The following is a 14,595-nucleotide window of genomic DNA, read 5'->3' on the forward strand; positions in this document are numbered from 1 at the left end:
GATTGCCCTGATAATCGTATCAGTGTCCTATTTCCTCCTCTGACTGTGGAGGTGTATTTCAGTGACCAGTTACATGTGTCCCCACCTCAATGCTGTTGTCTGAGCAGTATGACATTTGGGATGTTGCATTGTTACCCAGGCACAGGATGGACCCTGACATATGCAGCATGGGTGTGTCCTTAGTGCTGTGTAGCTCCTATTGTTGTTTACATTGGCTGAGGTGTGTGGCAACTATGGGCATTGACATTTGATAGTACTGGGGCCTTTGTCTTGTTTCAGGGGATTGTTGAAGTTGTCATCCTCAACCCCCTAATTTAGGTGTGTATGATCCATGGGGAGGTTACTGCCATTGGCTACTTGAGCTGCAAACAGAGCGGAGGTGGTAGTGGCAACTGTTGTTGCAGTCACATTCCAGTTGTCGGTATGGCTAGAGGTTGTTAAGAGGGCCCTAGTTAATGTAGGGGGTATGGTGGCTGACGTGTGCTGGGATGTCAGTTTGACGTTGTGCCCTTCCCTCCTGGCGTGGCTTTCCCTTTGCTCCATTGTTGGCATGATAGCATGCCCCCATGGGACTGTTGTTGGTGTAGTGTAATGGTGTGCCCCAGCTTCTGTTTGTGCAGGCCATGCCCCCATGCCGTGCCCCTTTACCCATGCCACTCCATGTATATAATGACTTCCATGCATTTTGTGGTCGGTATCTCCCCCCTGCTCAGAGTTGACATTATTGCATTTTAAGCCCCCATGCGACTTATCCTGCATGTGCGTTGTCTCCTGGTAGTCTGCGCTGTCCTGTCCTTGAATTCCTGTGACGATCTCCTCAGGGATGACGGCTGTGACCATCTCCTCCATGTGACCCAGGGCCTCCTGGTGTGCTGGACTTCCCCCTCCAGTCTGCAGTGCTGCCTTCCTGTTCCTGGCCATCTTTTCCTTTGTCCTGCGCTTGCAGTCATGCCAGTGTTTCTTGCACTCAATGACTGTTCTGCGTACTTCTGCCACACTGTTAATCTTATCGACAATTTGATGCGACATATCCTCTCTCCTACTAATTGGCAACTTTGAGGTGACAAACAGTTGGTGCTGGTGTTCCGTCACCTCTTTAACGAGAATTTCCTGTTCCTCTGCACTGAAGCAACACTTTCTTTTCTTCTTATAAGTGTCCTGGTTCTTGTGTGGGTCCTCCTGGCTGGTTCCTGGTCTGTTGTCATGTTTCTGGGGTCTGTAGTGGCATCTGGGATCGATTTTGGCTCTCCTCAGGTGAAATGGCAGTGTTTGCGTTTTTTTTTTACGCTATTGCGTCAAAAAACTGCGCATATCCGGTTTGCGGGGTCGTAAATCGACCCACAGTCATTTCCGCCGCGTTAACGTCGTTGTGCTTTACGACTTGACGCTGCGTTGTGTGTCAAAAATAATGACTCCCACCTGTGGTTTGCGCCGCCGTGCGTCAAAGTATAAATTTGACGCCCGCACGGCGCACCAAAATGGCATTAGCCGGCGGTAATATTTTTGACGCAAAACTGCGCCGGCGCAGTTTTGCGTCAAAAAGTATAAATATGGCCCTTAGTTTTTAACTACCAGGACATGTAAAACTTAAAAATACGTGTCCAACTTTTTATTTACAATGCACCCTGCCAATTCGGCTACCCAGGGCCTACCTTAGAGGTGAGTTATATGTAATAAAAGGGAAGTTTAAGGCTCAGCAGGGGCGTATCTAGCCAAGTCGAATTGACAGTTTAAAACTGTATTCAGGCTCCAATGGCAGACCTTGGACATGTTTTAAGGGTCTGCTTAAGTTGGCGGTGTAGGAAGCTGGCCTGGTGTGTGCTGAGCATACATGTCCTGGTATAAGGTGTTATCACCTTACACCAGATCCAGGTATCCCCTAATAATGAGGTGTAGACAGAGTCTAGGAGGCCAGGGTTCTCTAGAGGTAGCTGTGGATGAGCAGCAAAGACTTATCCAGGAGACGTGCAAAGCCTATGCAATTACACTATACAGCACTTACACACATGAACAAAAATAATGGTACTTTACTATAGAAACACAACTATTAAGTTACTGTATAGGTAATACTCTATTAGCAGGTGAGTAAATTCACTATTATATACACATTAGAAGTTAGGAATTTGCATAGAAAGCAATAGAAAATAGTGAAAAAGCAAAGTACAATGGGGACCCTAGAGGGAGACCAAACCATATACTAAGTAAGTGGAATGTGAGAGTCAGTCCCCCACCCAAGGAAGTGGAATCTGTAGTGGGGGCTATGGGAACTAGGAACCCCTAAAGATAAGTACCAGGGTGATCCTCAGCGACCAGGAGAGAAGAGGTAAGTATCTGGTTTTTCCCCAAACCCACAGGTAACCTTTGGAAGTGGCCTGTGGAAGACCCAAGCAAGGAAGAGGTGGATCCTGACAGAAGAGGACCTGTAAAACAAGGGGACCAAGTCCAGTTTGAGTTCGAGTGTCTGGTTGGGGCTGGAGCCACTACCCTCCCTTCTGGAGGTGCAGGACCAGGTTTACGGTGGAGTCCAGGAGTCGCCTGTGCAGCAAAGGAGCAGGAGAACAGTTCAAGGAGCAATGCAGTCAATGTCTCACATCAGAAGAAGAGTTGCAGTTAGTCTGTGGTGTGGAGGAACCACCAACAAGCCTTGGCAAAGGCAAGAGTCGCAGACGAAGAGTTGCTGAGCTGCCAGGGACCAGAGAGGTCCAGGGGGACTCAACCCAAGGAGACGAGTCCCAGGTGACCCACAGCAGTGAGGAGAGCCAGAAGACAAGGATGCAGCCCCCAAAGGCAACTTACAACCATCAGGCACAGGAGCCGCGGAGAGGCCCACTCAGCTCACCTGGAGAGGAGACCCGTCGCTGGAGAAGCAGGCAGGAGACTGTGGTTTGTAGGGAAGACTGCTGGAGGCCGGGGCTACACAGAGACTGAAGATACCTTGGAAATAGAGCCAACAAGCCTTGGTAGCTGCAAGAGTCACAGTGTACAGGGGCACTGTCCTACAGGAAGAGGCAAGGTTCACCATCTCCCAAGTTGGATAACTGGTAGAGAGGACCGAGAAGAGGACTTCAGACCACCAACTGTGTTGTAGGATCCATGCAGTTTTGCAGGAGAGAGGATCCATGCAGCCAGACATTGTTGCAGCTGGTGTCTGCGGATGACTCCTTCACCCTAAGAGAGATTCCTTCTTACTTCTTGTGCAGACCGAAGACTTGTTGCAGTTGCTGGAAGGAGCCAGAGAAACAATGTTGCAAAGCGGAGTCATTGCTGATGATTCAGATTGTCCGTTCCTGGAGGGTCCAGTTGCAGTACCGGTGGCCAGAAGATGAAGAAAACAATGCAGAGGAGTCCTGCTGGAATCTTGCATTTGGAATCTGAGGACCCACCTGGAGGGAGACCCTAAATAGCCCAGGAAGGGGGACTGGTCACCTAGCAGGGTGACCACCTATTAGGATGGGGATGTGATGTCACCTGCCTGGCCTGGCCACTCAGATGCCCCCAGGGGTCTATGCCCACTTTGGATTCAAGATTACAGAATCAAGTGGCCTACTGAAGGAGATCTGGGCACCACCCCTGGGGTGGTGATGGACAAGGGAACTGGTCACTCCCCTTTCTATTGTCCAGTTTCGTGCCAGAGCACGGACCGGGGGTCCCTGGACTAAGGCAAACCAGTTTATGCAAGGATGGCACCAAATGTGCCCTTCAAAGCATACCAGTGGTAACACCTATTTCGAAAGGGAGAGGGGATTGCTTCCCACTCCCAAAGGTAATCCTTTGTTCTGCCTTCCTGGGCTCGAGCTGGTCAAGCATCAGGAGGGCAGAAACCTGTCTGTACAGTGGCAGCAGTGCCGGCTGCCCGGGAAAACCCTGCAAACTGGTCTGAGCAAAGCTAGGGGTCCTCTAAGGAACCCCCAGAATGCATGGAATGCTGGGAACAGTATTGGGGTATGAATCTGATATGTTTGATACCAAACATGCCCAGGTTCAGAGTTACCATTATGTAGCTGGACATGGGTAGTGATCTTTGTCCAGTACACGGGTGAAACAGCTTCTGCGCACTCATGAAGTCCAAGAAAATGGAGCTGGAGTTTGTGGGGGCACCTCTGCTCATGCAAGGGTGCCCTCACACACAGGTGCTTGCACCCTGCCCTCTGGGCTAGGAGGGCCTGCCATTGAGGTGACTTACAGTGACCTGCTACAGTGGCCTGTAGTGAAAGGGTGCAGGCACCTTTTCATGCAGGCTGCAATGGCAAGCCTGCAGACACATTTTGCATGGGCTCCCCATGGGTGGCACAGTACATGCTGCAGCCCGTGGGGAATCCCTAGTTCCACAATGCCCTGTGTACCCAGGTACCACATACTAGGGACTTACATGGGGGCACCAGTATGTCAATTGTGTGGTGTACTAGTCAGGGGCAACCACATTTAGAGGGAGAGAGCACAGTCACTGGGGTCCTAGTTAGCAAAAAGTGGGGGTAACCATGCCAAAAAGAGGGTACTTTCCTATAGGTTGCACAATAAGTGCTGCAAGCCCACTAGTAGCAGTTATTTTGCCATGTTTTAGGGAGTGAGCACAAGCACTTTAGCATTAGTTAGCAGTGGTAATGTGCATAGAGTCCTAATGCCAGCAAAAGCAAATTCAGAAAAATAGGAGTGTAAAGGAAATTTGTTCTGTGGAAGACCACCCTAAGGCCGATAGATCTAACACTAACAAATGTCATAGTTTTCCAAACCAGTACATGTGCTATGGTGTTTTTACTTCCAAAATAAGAATATTGACATCCTCTGTGCTCCTCTGTGCTCCCAACAATTGCCATTGGAGAGCTTTATCTTCACAGCTCATCGCATGTCAATCTTTATGGATAAGACCTAATAAGAATAAACCAGTAGAGATTTTGACATCTTAATGTCCAAGGCTATTGGCCTGCATGCCGAGCATCTTTTCCTCATTTGTTGATGAGAGCTATGTTGGCTTTTTACATTGATGTGGTGACTCCTTATACCCAGTCGAATGAGTTAAACAGGGAATCCAAAGGCTTCATCAGATAGGAGAGAAATGATTTACAGAATAATGAGGTAACTCCTTCAGGTTAGGGAGCTTTGCCTACACTCATCTTCTTTACTGGCTCCTCTTACTTTTTTTGGGAAGTCTAGGGATTCCAAAATTGTATACATAATTTTCTAGCTCTTATTGACTTGGCTGTCTTATGAGTATATGTGCTGGAAGAAGTGCCAGAATGCTTTTCTCTTTGCCTCTTTGTACTGAGTAAAATTAACCCCCCCAGGCAAATCTTTTTATTTATCTTCTAGTTAGTTGGGTTTGTAGTTGTCTGGCCAGTGGAGTTCCTCTATTATTCCCTTTTTCATAAAAGCTGTGCCCTGGCTTTAATAGGGTCTTTTCCACTTAATTTCCACTTAAGACTTCTAACATTGCTAGGTGCCTACGATTATTGAGGAAGTGCTATTGTTTATTTCCATTTTCTAGAGTTTTAAATTAATCAACTAGTCTATCTTCCAGTAATTTATTTTCTAACCATTTGGTAGCTGTCCGTTCCCCCTCATCCCAATGTGTAATCTGTGCATCTTAGTCTCAGATATGAAGGTAAGGATGGTGCACACATATGTTCTATGGATATAGGACAAAAAGGAAAAATCTTCCATATTGATAAGGTTTGCCAAGCATCATCAAGCCCCCATTCCACCATTAGTTTTCTTAGACATTTCAAGGTGACTCCTGTCATTTCACTGTTAGGTATATTTTTATCTCAACCACAAAACATCCCATTTGCAGCTTCCTCCACACCTCCTTAATGGTATTTTTTAGGACCTGGTCTTGACCCATGTTCATGGTGGAAATGTTTATGTAAGTTATGGACAAATTACCTTCCTGTATATTTAATTTTAGGTAATGCCCATCTGGATCACTAGTTACTTTTACTGTCTTCCCCTCAACCTCCACCACTTTAGAGGGTCCCGTTGCCCAATACTGCATTAAGCAAGCTTTATTCTTCATCCTAAATTGGTCCTTATGTTGTAGGTGAGTCTCCCAAAGGAAAATAAGGCATGGGTCTATATGTTTCACATAATTACAAAGTTTGTGCCTCTTGTTAAGAGAGTGTAAATCTGTGATATTAAATGAGATTAATATAACTATGTTTGTTTGAATTTTGCCAACTGTAACATTCATGATGGACTTAGTATCAAAGCAGCCTGCTGAATAACGCCTGATAATATGATCAAATTACAAAGAACAACTAAAACTGTTAATTTCCCACATATCGAACTGCCTCATTATTCTCCAGAACAAATGGTTGGGTGTTGTATCACCCATAATCTATGCTTGCACTGTCTTCACTATAGACTTCACATTTTAGACAAAATATTGGGAAAAAGTGATCATGTGGAGGCAATATCGTGTCAAGAATATCGAGGACAAAAATACCATGAAGATAAGTTTCCATAGGTAAGCAAGGTTTTAGTATATATAACTCCACATATGTCACTTGACTTTATGCTCCAAAGGTATGTAACTGTGGAGTTAAAAATAGTAGATCAATATTTACCTAATAGCACTTACCTGCTCCATATTTTGAACCTCAATATTTTTGACATGATATTCTGTCAATACAATATTTTTGTTTCCTATATTTTCAGTGATCCAGTGCTAGCGCTCGACCTTGCAAAACATTTGTTTATCTCGATTAATAATTGCATCTTTTGTATTACTCACTAAGGCCCAAAAGTACTAATGTCTAGTTGCAAAATACTGTGATACATAAGATACTGATCTGTTATTTGGAAGGGATGACTACAAAAATGTCCCTTCATATACCGAACCTTTATCCTTTCGGAATTCCAGTCAGAAAATGTTTTTGACTTCTGAAATAGGATTAGTTATTAAGAAAATGCATTTTAATGGCAACAATGGCCAAAGCCCTCATTTCCTGTCATACATCCCCTACTTCCCCCTGTTATATCTGTGTCCTCATTTTTAATCTTCTCTTCCTCTTTTTCAAGTTTATAATCAGAAGGCCTCTCCACAGCCAGCTTTATATCTAAGTTTCTGATTCTTTGTACATTTGTCCAAACTTAGGCACTCACAGTTATTTCTCCAACTGGTGGTTGTCAGGGTTCAAGAGTTTCTGGCCTTCCTCCAAATTCCAGAAAGTAAACGCTGTTGGATAAATTCATTTGTACTTTAGTTGTTAAGTCAATAAAGGGTTGCAGTTGTTTCTTGTTTTTTTTTTTAATGGATGAAAAATCCTGGTGAAGAATGATTCTGAAATGTTTGAATTGGGTCTGTTCTAGCTGACTGGAGTTTTTTATAACTGTTCTATAGGACAACTCATAGTGTTGCTAGTTTTACCTTCCCCCTTGGTAGGCTCTGATAGTGTGTATTCTTGAGAGTTCTGAAGTATTTCCTGGAAGATGTTTTCTAAGCCGGAGGAAATGCTTTCTCCCTCCTCTCCTTTTGTAACGTTTCAAATATGGATGTTGACTGTGTGCAGCCACATGGTCCTCACAATTACCTTGTAGTAGTTTGGTCTGAGATTGCAGATACACTTGTGAAATGTGAACAAGTTGTAGTGGCACTTTGTCTATTTCCACTGGATTTTCTGCAGTTTCCAGATACTGCATATCTGACCTGATGTCATTGATAGCCTTCCCCGACTATGTTCTCAATATGGAGCATCGACTCTTGGTCTCCATGTGTCAGAAATTTGGTGAGTCCTCTTTTTCATTTCTCATATGCACTTTGTCCTTGTTACTACAATTGCAGCATAAGGATAGTATCCCCTTTCACTGCTCAGCCATTTCACATTCCTGATTCCTGTAAAAATCATTGTATACACATCAACCCAGGGCGTTTCGTTGTGGTCTGACCCCAATCGATGCCCAATCCTTGATCACTAGGTGTCTCTTTTCTCCTGTGAAAAATATTTATTAAAGTGTACAGCCACCTAGGATGCATGTGTACACTGCAACAGATTTCATTTGGAAAAGTGGTCTCTAGGTGAATTCATCAGATGTTGGCTTCATTTCAGTCAGATCTTCTGCCCTGCGTTACAGGTGCTTGGAGGTATAGACTTGGGCCCATATTTATACTTTTTGATGCACAACTGCGCCAACGCAAACATTTTACCACCGGCTAACGCCATTCCAACGCGCCATGCGGGCACCTTATTTATGGAATGACGTTAGCCGGCGCTGCAGACTGGTACACGTAAAAAAAAATTACTCCCACCAGGCAGTACCAGCGTATGGGAAAATGGGGGTTGTGCGTCAAAAAATGGTGCAAGTCAGGTCTGAGGCAAAAATCAGGCCTCACACCGGATTTGCACCATTTTTTTTTACACACAATCCCCATTGAAATGACTTCTGTCATAGCAAAGACAGGAGTCATGCCCACTTGCCCAATGGCCATGCCCAGGGGACTTATGTGGCATAGTGGCATGTAGGGGGGCCCAAATCAGGCCCCCCTGTGCCACTTAAAAAAATAAAAAATAATACTTACCAGAACTTACCTTTCCTTCCCTGGGATGGGTCCCTCCATCCTTGGGTGTCCTCCTGGGGTGGGCAAGGGTGTCAGGGGGTGTCCCTTGGGGCAGGGGAGGGTACCTCTGGGCTCCTTCCGAGCCCACAGGTCCCTTAACGCCTGCCCTGACATCAGGCTGTGCGCCATTTTTTAAGGCCCACCCCCTCCTGTGCGTCAAAATGACGCCAGAGTATAAATAAGGCGCACAGGCCTTAAAGGGAACACCTACCTTGCATATAATTAACGCAAGGCAGGTTCCCCCTTCCAAAAAATGATGCACATGGTGGGATTTTGACGTCCGTGGGGTCGGGCGTCAAAGTATAAATATGGGGCAGGGTTTGTGCCAAATGTGCGTCAAAATTTTTGACGCACATTCGGCGCAAGCAGAGTATAAATCTGCCCCTTGGTGACTCAGCTTAGAGTCTGCCCCCGAGAGAGTTAAAGTGGTTCCCTCCCAGCTGGCTCAAGGGTGGTTGGTGAGTAGCTCCCATTCTTATGAGTGCAGAAAGCTTTGGTGATTGTCAGACCCTGGTGGAGGGCTTGGGTGGTGGAGCTGTGCCACTGAATCATGCAATTTTAGGAGAAGTCCACAAAAATGATCTAAGTAATACAATTATTAAAACAACGTGTTACGTAATTAACAATAAAACAATACTTCACAGATACAACCGCCCGAAAAATGCATACCACTTTTTATACTTAAATACAACAAATACTATACTTACGTTTGAACGCCCTCACAAATCCTAATGTTAAGAGAACATTAAAAAGCTTACCATGAACCCCTCAATAAACAAAATAGCCTTTATTATAATAAAGAAAATTAGAAATTATGCACCACAAAATAACTGAAACCCCTCGTTAAAAAAATGCAGATTTTAAAAACAATTGAATACAGCACTTCCCACAATAACCCCCAAATAACCCAAAACCCATAGAAAAATGTACAATTTAACAACCGGAATAAAATGTAACATAACAAAACAATAAACACACTTTTCTTTAAATAATATTACATTGCAAATACACTAAACATAACCATATTAAATTCAGTAATATGTTAGCAAACAATGGCGGTCATTATGAACACAGCGGAAACAACCGCCGCGTTCATGCTGGCGGTCAAAACACTGACCGCCAGCGACCCCGGAACCCCGTCGGCCCCATTATGAACTTTTCTGTGAGCCGGTGGGCGGAAACCTTGTTTCTGCCCGCCGGCTCACAGAAAGGCTCGGCCGGGACATTGACGGCGGCTCCACATGGACACGCCATCAATGACTCTGTGCGGCAGGTGCAGTTGCACCCGTCACGCAGATCAGACCTCCGCCAGCCTTTTCCTGGCAGGATAAGTTAGAAACCCACACACCTGGCACACAACACCATAAAACACTCACAGACACACCCCACAATCCTTTGCAACAAAAGTAGGCCAACAAATACAGAGATCACCAGAAGCAGACATCGAACGCCACAATACTTACACCCAACCACAGAAGAGCACCCTCACCGAGATCCACACCAGACACCATTCACAACACTCACCATGGCACCCCCCAAACACCCGCACTTCACAGAAAGAGAGCTAGGGACCATGGTGGATGAGATCCTTAAGGTCGAGCCACAACTATTCGGGGCTCAGGTGCAGCACACACCCATTGCCAGGAAGATGGAGCTATGGCAGACAACTGTAAACAGGGTCAATGCAGTGGGACACCATCCACGCACCAGGGATGACATCCACAAGAGATGGAACGACCTGCGAGTGAAGGTCAGGGCCATGGCATCCAGGCACCACATTGCAGTCCAGAAGACTGGGGGAGGACCTCCACCAACACCACCTGACTACACTGACTGGGAGGAAAAGGTACTGGCCATCTTGCACCCTGAGGGCCTCACTGGGCTCACTGGAGGAATGGACTCGGGTAAGTCGTCTACATTTACCCCGCATCCATCACACCTGTAATGCATGCACCCCCCTGTCGGGTAGGCTCTCATTATCCTAATGAGACTACTGGATTTTTAGCGGCAAGATCGTTCACAATGTGGGGGACTGGTGTCTGACCCACAGTGGATGACACTTGTTGCCCTAAATTCGGGTTTTGCTCCGGCTAACTAGCAGTGCCTTTTCTCTCCCAAATGGAAGAGACAATTGGGCAGCCGAGCGCATGACATCTTAGTACTTCCCAGGGAAGTCGTGGTCACTCAGGTCACAACCGGTTCTCTCATACACAGTACAGTATCATATATAAATAACAGAGGCAGTTTAAGTTTTAAAGATTGGTTTAATAAAACAACTGCATTTTAGATAGCAAAGCGTGAGCTGCAATAGCCAGAACTACTCAAAACAGTAAGATTAAAATAGTAACGATGAGAGTGAAGCCCAAGAATAAGACTATCATAGTGCTGCTAGATTATTTTCTCTCTAAGGTATATTTCGAGCACAGCATGTGAAGCTCTAAGCCTGCCTTTCAGGTTCCCCCGGGAGGACTTCAACCCTCATACCTGAGCAAAGGCATGTAATCTGCATCAGCATCTGCAAAGGGGCATTCAGCATCTAGTTGTAGGTTCCTGGTTGGAATCTCCCTCTTGACGTATTCTAGGATTAGGAAGGGTTTTTTAACTAACACGCAGATGTTCTAAGAAAATGTCCCTACGTAAGGATGTGTGTTTTCTATGAATACTGGAGACTAAACTTCTACCACATTTACCGGCAATATACCAGACTGTAGCCTTGACTGAAGCACAAGGTGATCAAGAATGCATTATTTGAGAACACAGTGCTGAACTAAGCTAAACAGTGTGATAGAAGAAATTAAAACAAGACCGTAAAACTGGTTATTGTAAAATAACAGCGCAAAGCTGAATAAAATATATCTAGGGCAAAGTGCACAGCGGCCTAGTATGATAAACTAACGTGGACAAAGCTATATTAAAAATGGCTACACTACACCCCCACCCCTCCAACACCCACCAGGACCACTACCCCACCCAGCCCACAGGCACTGAATCCACTACCACTGCATGCCCACAAACCCACTAACAGGCCCCCTCTACCTGTGCCCAGCCAACCACCCCTGCAAGGAAACACAATGGCCTATAACACCCACAATGCACCTCCACATCCTAAGCTAAAAGCAATGCTAACCCCACTAAAGCATCCTGCATGGCCCCAAAGTGTGTAAGCTGCACAAACCCGCCCAGGCGCCTGCCCCCCATCCGACTGGATGGAAACCTGGACACTGATGAGCATGCTGGCCCCTCACACAGTCCTGGACTGTCACCATCCAGCAGCCACACCCAGGATACCACTGACACCCCTACCACCCAGCCAATAACATCAGCCCAGGGCAACCATCCTCACACCTGTGTATCCAGGCCACAGACTGGTGGAACACATGTACAGAGGCCTCAGTTACCCCCTACCAACAGGCAGGAAGACGATGGCCCCAGTACAAGTGGTACCACCAGACCTGTGCAGGGGACACAGGCACAGGGGGCTAGGGCCAGTGGGAGGGCATCACTGGCCCAGGGGGAGGCCACAAGATGGATGCTGCAGCCCAGGACGTGATCTCTGAGATCCTGGGAGCCTGCCACCATACCCAGGCCAGATTGCCCCAGATAGTATCCACCCTGGAGCAGGGTCAGAGGATGCAGCAAGCACACCACCAAGAGGCCAGGGAGCAGTGGAAACTGCACAATACCACAATGGCCAGCATAGCAGGGGTGCTGCAGCAGCTTGTCCAAACACAGCCTGATGCCCACATAGAACAGAAAGCCACCACTACAGCACAGGAGACAGACCGGACAATAAGAGCATCAGGAGCAACTTCACATGTACTACCTTATGAGGAAACACAGGGGACATCCATTCCATCCCCTATAGCCCAACAACAGGTGCCCAAACGGACCCTCAGGCCAAGATATGGGACAGAAACACCTGCCAAGGCCCCCTCTAAGAAATGACTCTGCAAAAAACTGTCCACTAACTATTCCACTCAATCAACCACCAAACAGTGCTACCAATAATTAAAAACTCATGTAAGCATTGATGGACCTTCCAATACTGACAGCAATGCTGCCACCATGTTACGATTTTTGATAACCACCATTGACCCACTGCCATCACTGTAGTTTGCACGATTTTATCCCTGCACCAAATAAAACACATATCACACCTGTTACAATGTCCCCTGCCATTATGTGTGAACAAAGGTAAGTATGGATGCAACTGGTTATTATCTCCTTTATTTGTACCTGCGTAGCATGAAATGCACCACTCACATTACATGTTGTTGTTCCTAAATATGTTTAGAAAAAATACACTAAATTGTATTTTGTCCTATGCAGACCTGGACACAGTGGCAATTAGTATATTCCAACCCCCTCTAGATGACAAGGTGCACTGATACTATGATGCACAGACACCAATCTCATCCAATTGTCCCACATAGTTACTGGAAGTAAAGTTGTATCATTCATTCATTCATTTAACTTTATTTCGGTGAGTAAAAACAAACCATTAAAGTACAATACACAACAAAGAAAGAAAGGACTTCTAAAAACACGGAGGTAATAAAAACATAGGTAAAAGTACAGTTAAAATAGGGGCAAGACAGGTTGTTAAGAAACAAACAAGAAATAAGCAGTCAGATAAACATCACTTAATATAGTAAAAGGCAATACTCAAAAATGAAAATAGTTCCATGGATCAGCACTAGTTAAAAATATAATACACCAATATCTGTATACTGTGGAGCAATCACACATCCAATTTGATAAATATAAATAGATAAGTCTAAAAATTTAAAAATTTGTTCCCCACTCTTGCTCCTTGAAATTGCTGAACTCGGATATCGTAATAATATAAGAATTTTCCCCTTTCCCTGATTTTCATTTAAAAATTCTCATAAAATAAGGGAACAGTTCCATAGGTCTATAAATAATCCATAAGGAATCAAGCCAAAATCCATGTCCTGTACAGAGAAAAGCTACAATCATACATCCAAATTGGAAAAATATACATAAATAGGACTAAACAGTAACTACACCATTTTGGCCCTGATTCTGACCCCGGCGGTCTGAGACCGCCGGGGCCAGGGTCGGCGGGAGCACCGCCGACAGGCCGGCGGTGCCCCGCAGGGCATTCTGACCGCGGCGCTTTGGCCGCGGTCAGATTTGGAAAACCGGCAGTCTCCCGCCGGTTTTCCGCTGCCCTTGAGAATCCTCCATGGCGGCGGAGCGCGCTCCGCCGCCATGGGGATTCTGACACCCCCTACCGCCATCCTGTTCCTGGCGGGTCTCCCGCCAGGAACAGGATGGCGGTAGGGGGTGCCACGGGGCACCTGGGGGCCCCACTCTGTATTTCAGTGTCTGCTTTGCAGACACTGAAATACGCGACGGGTGCCACTGCACCCGTCGCACCTTCCCACTCCGCCGGCTCAATTCTGAGCCGGCGTCCTCGTGGGAAGGTTGATTTGCCCTGGGCTGGCGGGCGGCCTTTTGGCGGTCGCCCGCCAGCCCAGGGCAAATCCCAAAATACCCTCAGCGGTCTTTCGACCGCGGAGCGGTATTTTGGTGGGGGAAGTCTGGCGGGCTGCTTCCGCCGCCCGCCAGACTTAGAATGACCCCCTTTATCCCTTAAACTTGCTAATCTCAACCTCCAGATAGACTCGAGAAAACTTGCCACTGGTAGAGCTATCTTGACGGACGAGTCGCTTTTTAAAATTCTCTCAGCATGGAGACAGGATTTTAGCTCCTAATTGTTTAAGAAGCGGGATAAGCCAAAGTGCTCTTTGTTTGTGATATGCTTGACAGTGGAAAAAAACGTGTGAAACAGTTTCTGCATCTTTACAACCCATCGGGCAACCTTTAGATCTATTAGTTGAACTGGACCATTTGTATGTAAGGCAACACAGGGGGAGGGACCCGATCCTAAACCTAATAAAGAGGGCACGAGCAAATGGAGATAACTTTGCATCCAAAAAGGGCTCAAATTTGTAATGGCATTTGACAAGTAAAAAATTGTCGGACATGGACAATGGGATCGAACCAGCAAATTGCCC

Source organism: Pleurodeles waltl, chromosome 7 (genome assembly GCF_031143425.1).
Source record: "Pleurodeles waltl isolate 20211129_DDA chromosome 7, aPleWal1.hap1.20221129, whole genome shotgun sequence".
NCBI classification, from domain to species: domain Eukaryota; kingdom Metazoa; phylum Chordata; class Amphibia; order Caudata; family Salamandridae; genus Pleurodeles; species Pleurodeles waltl.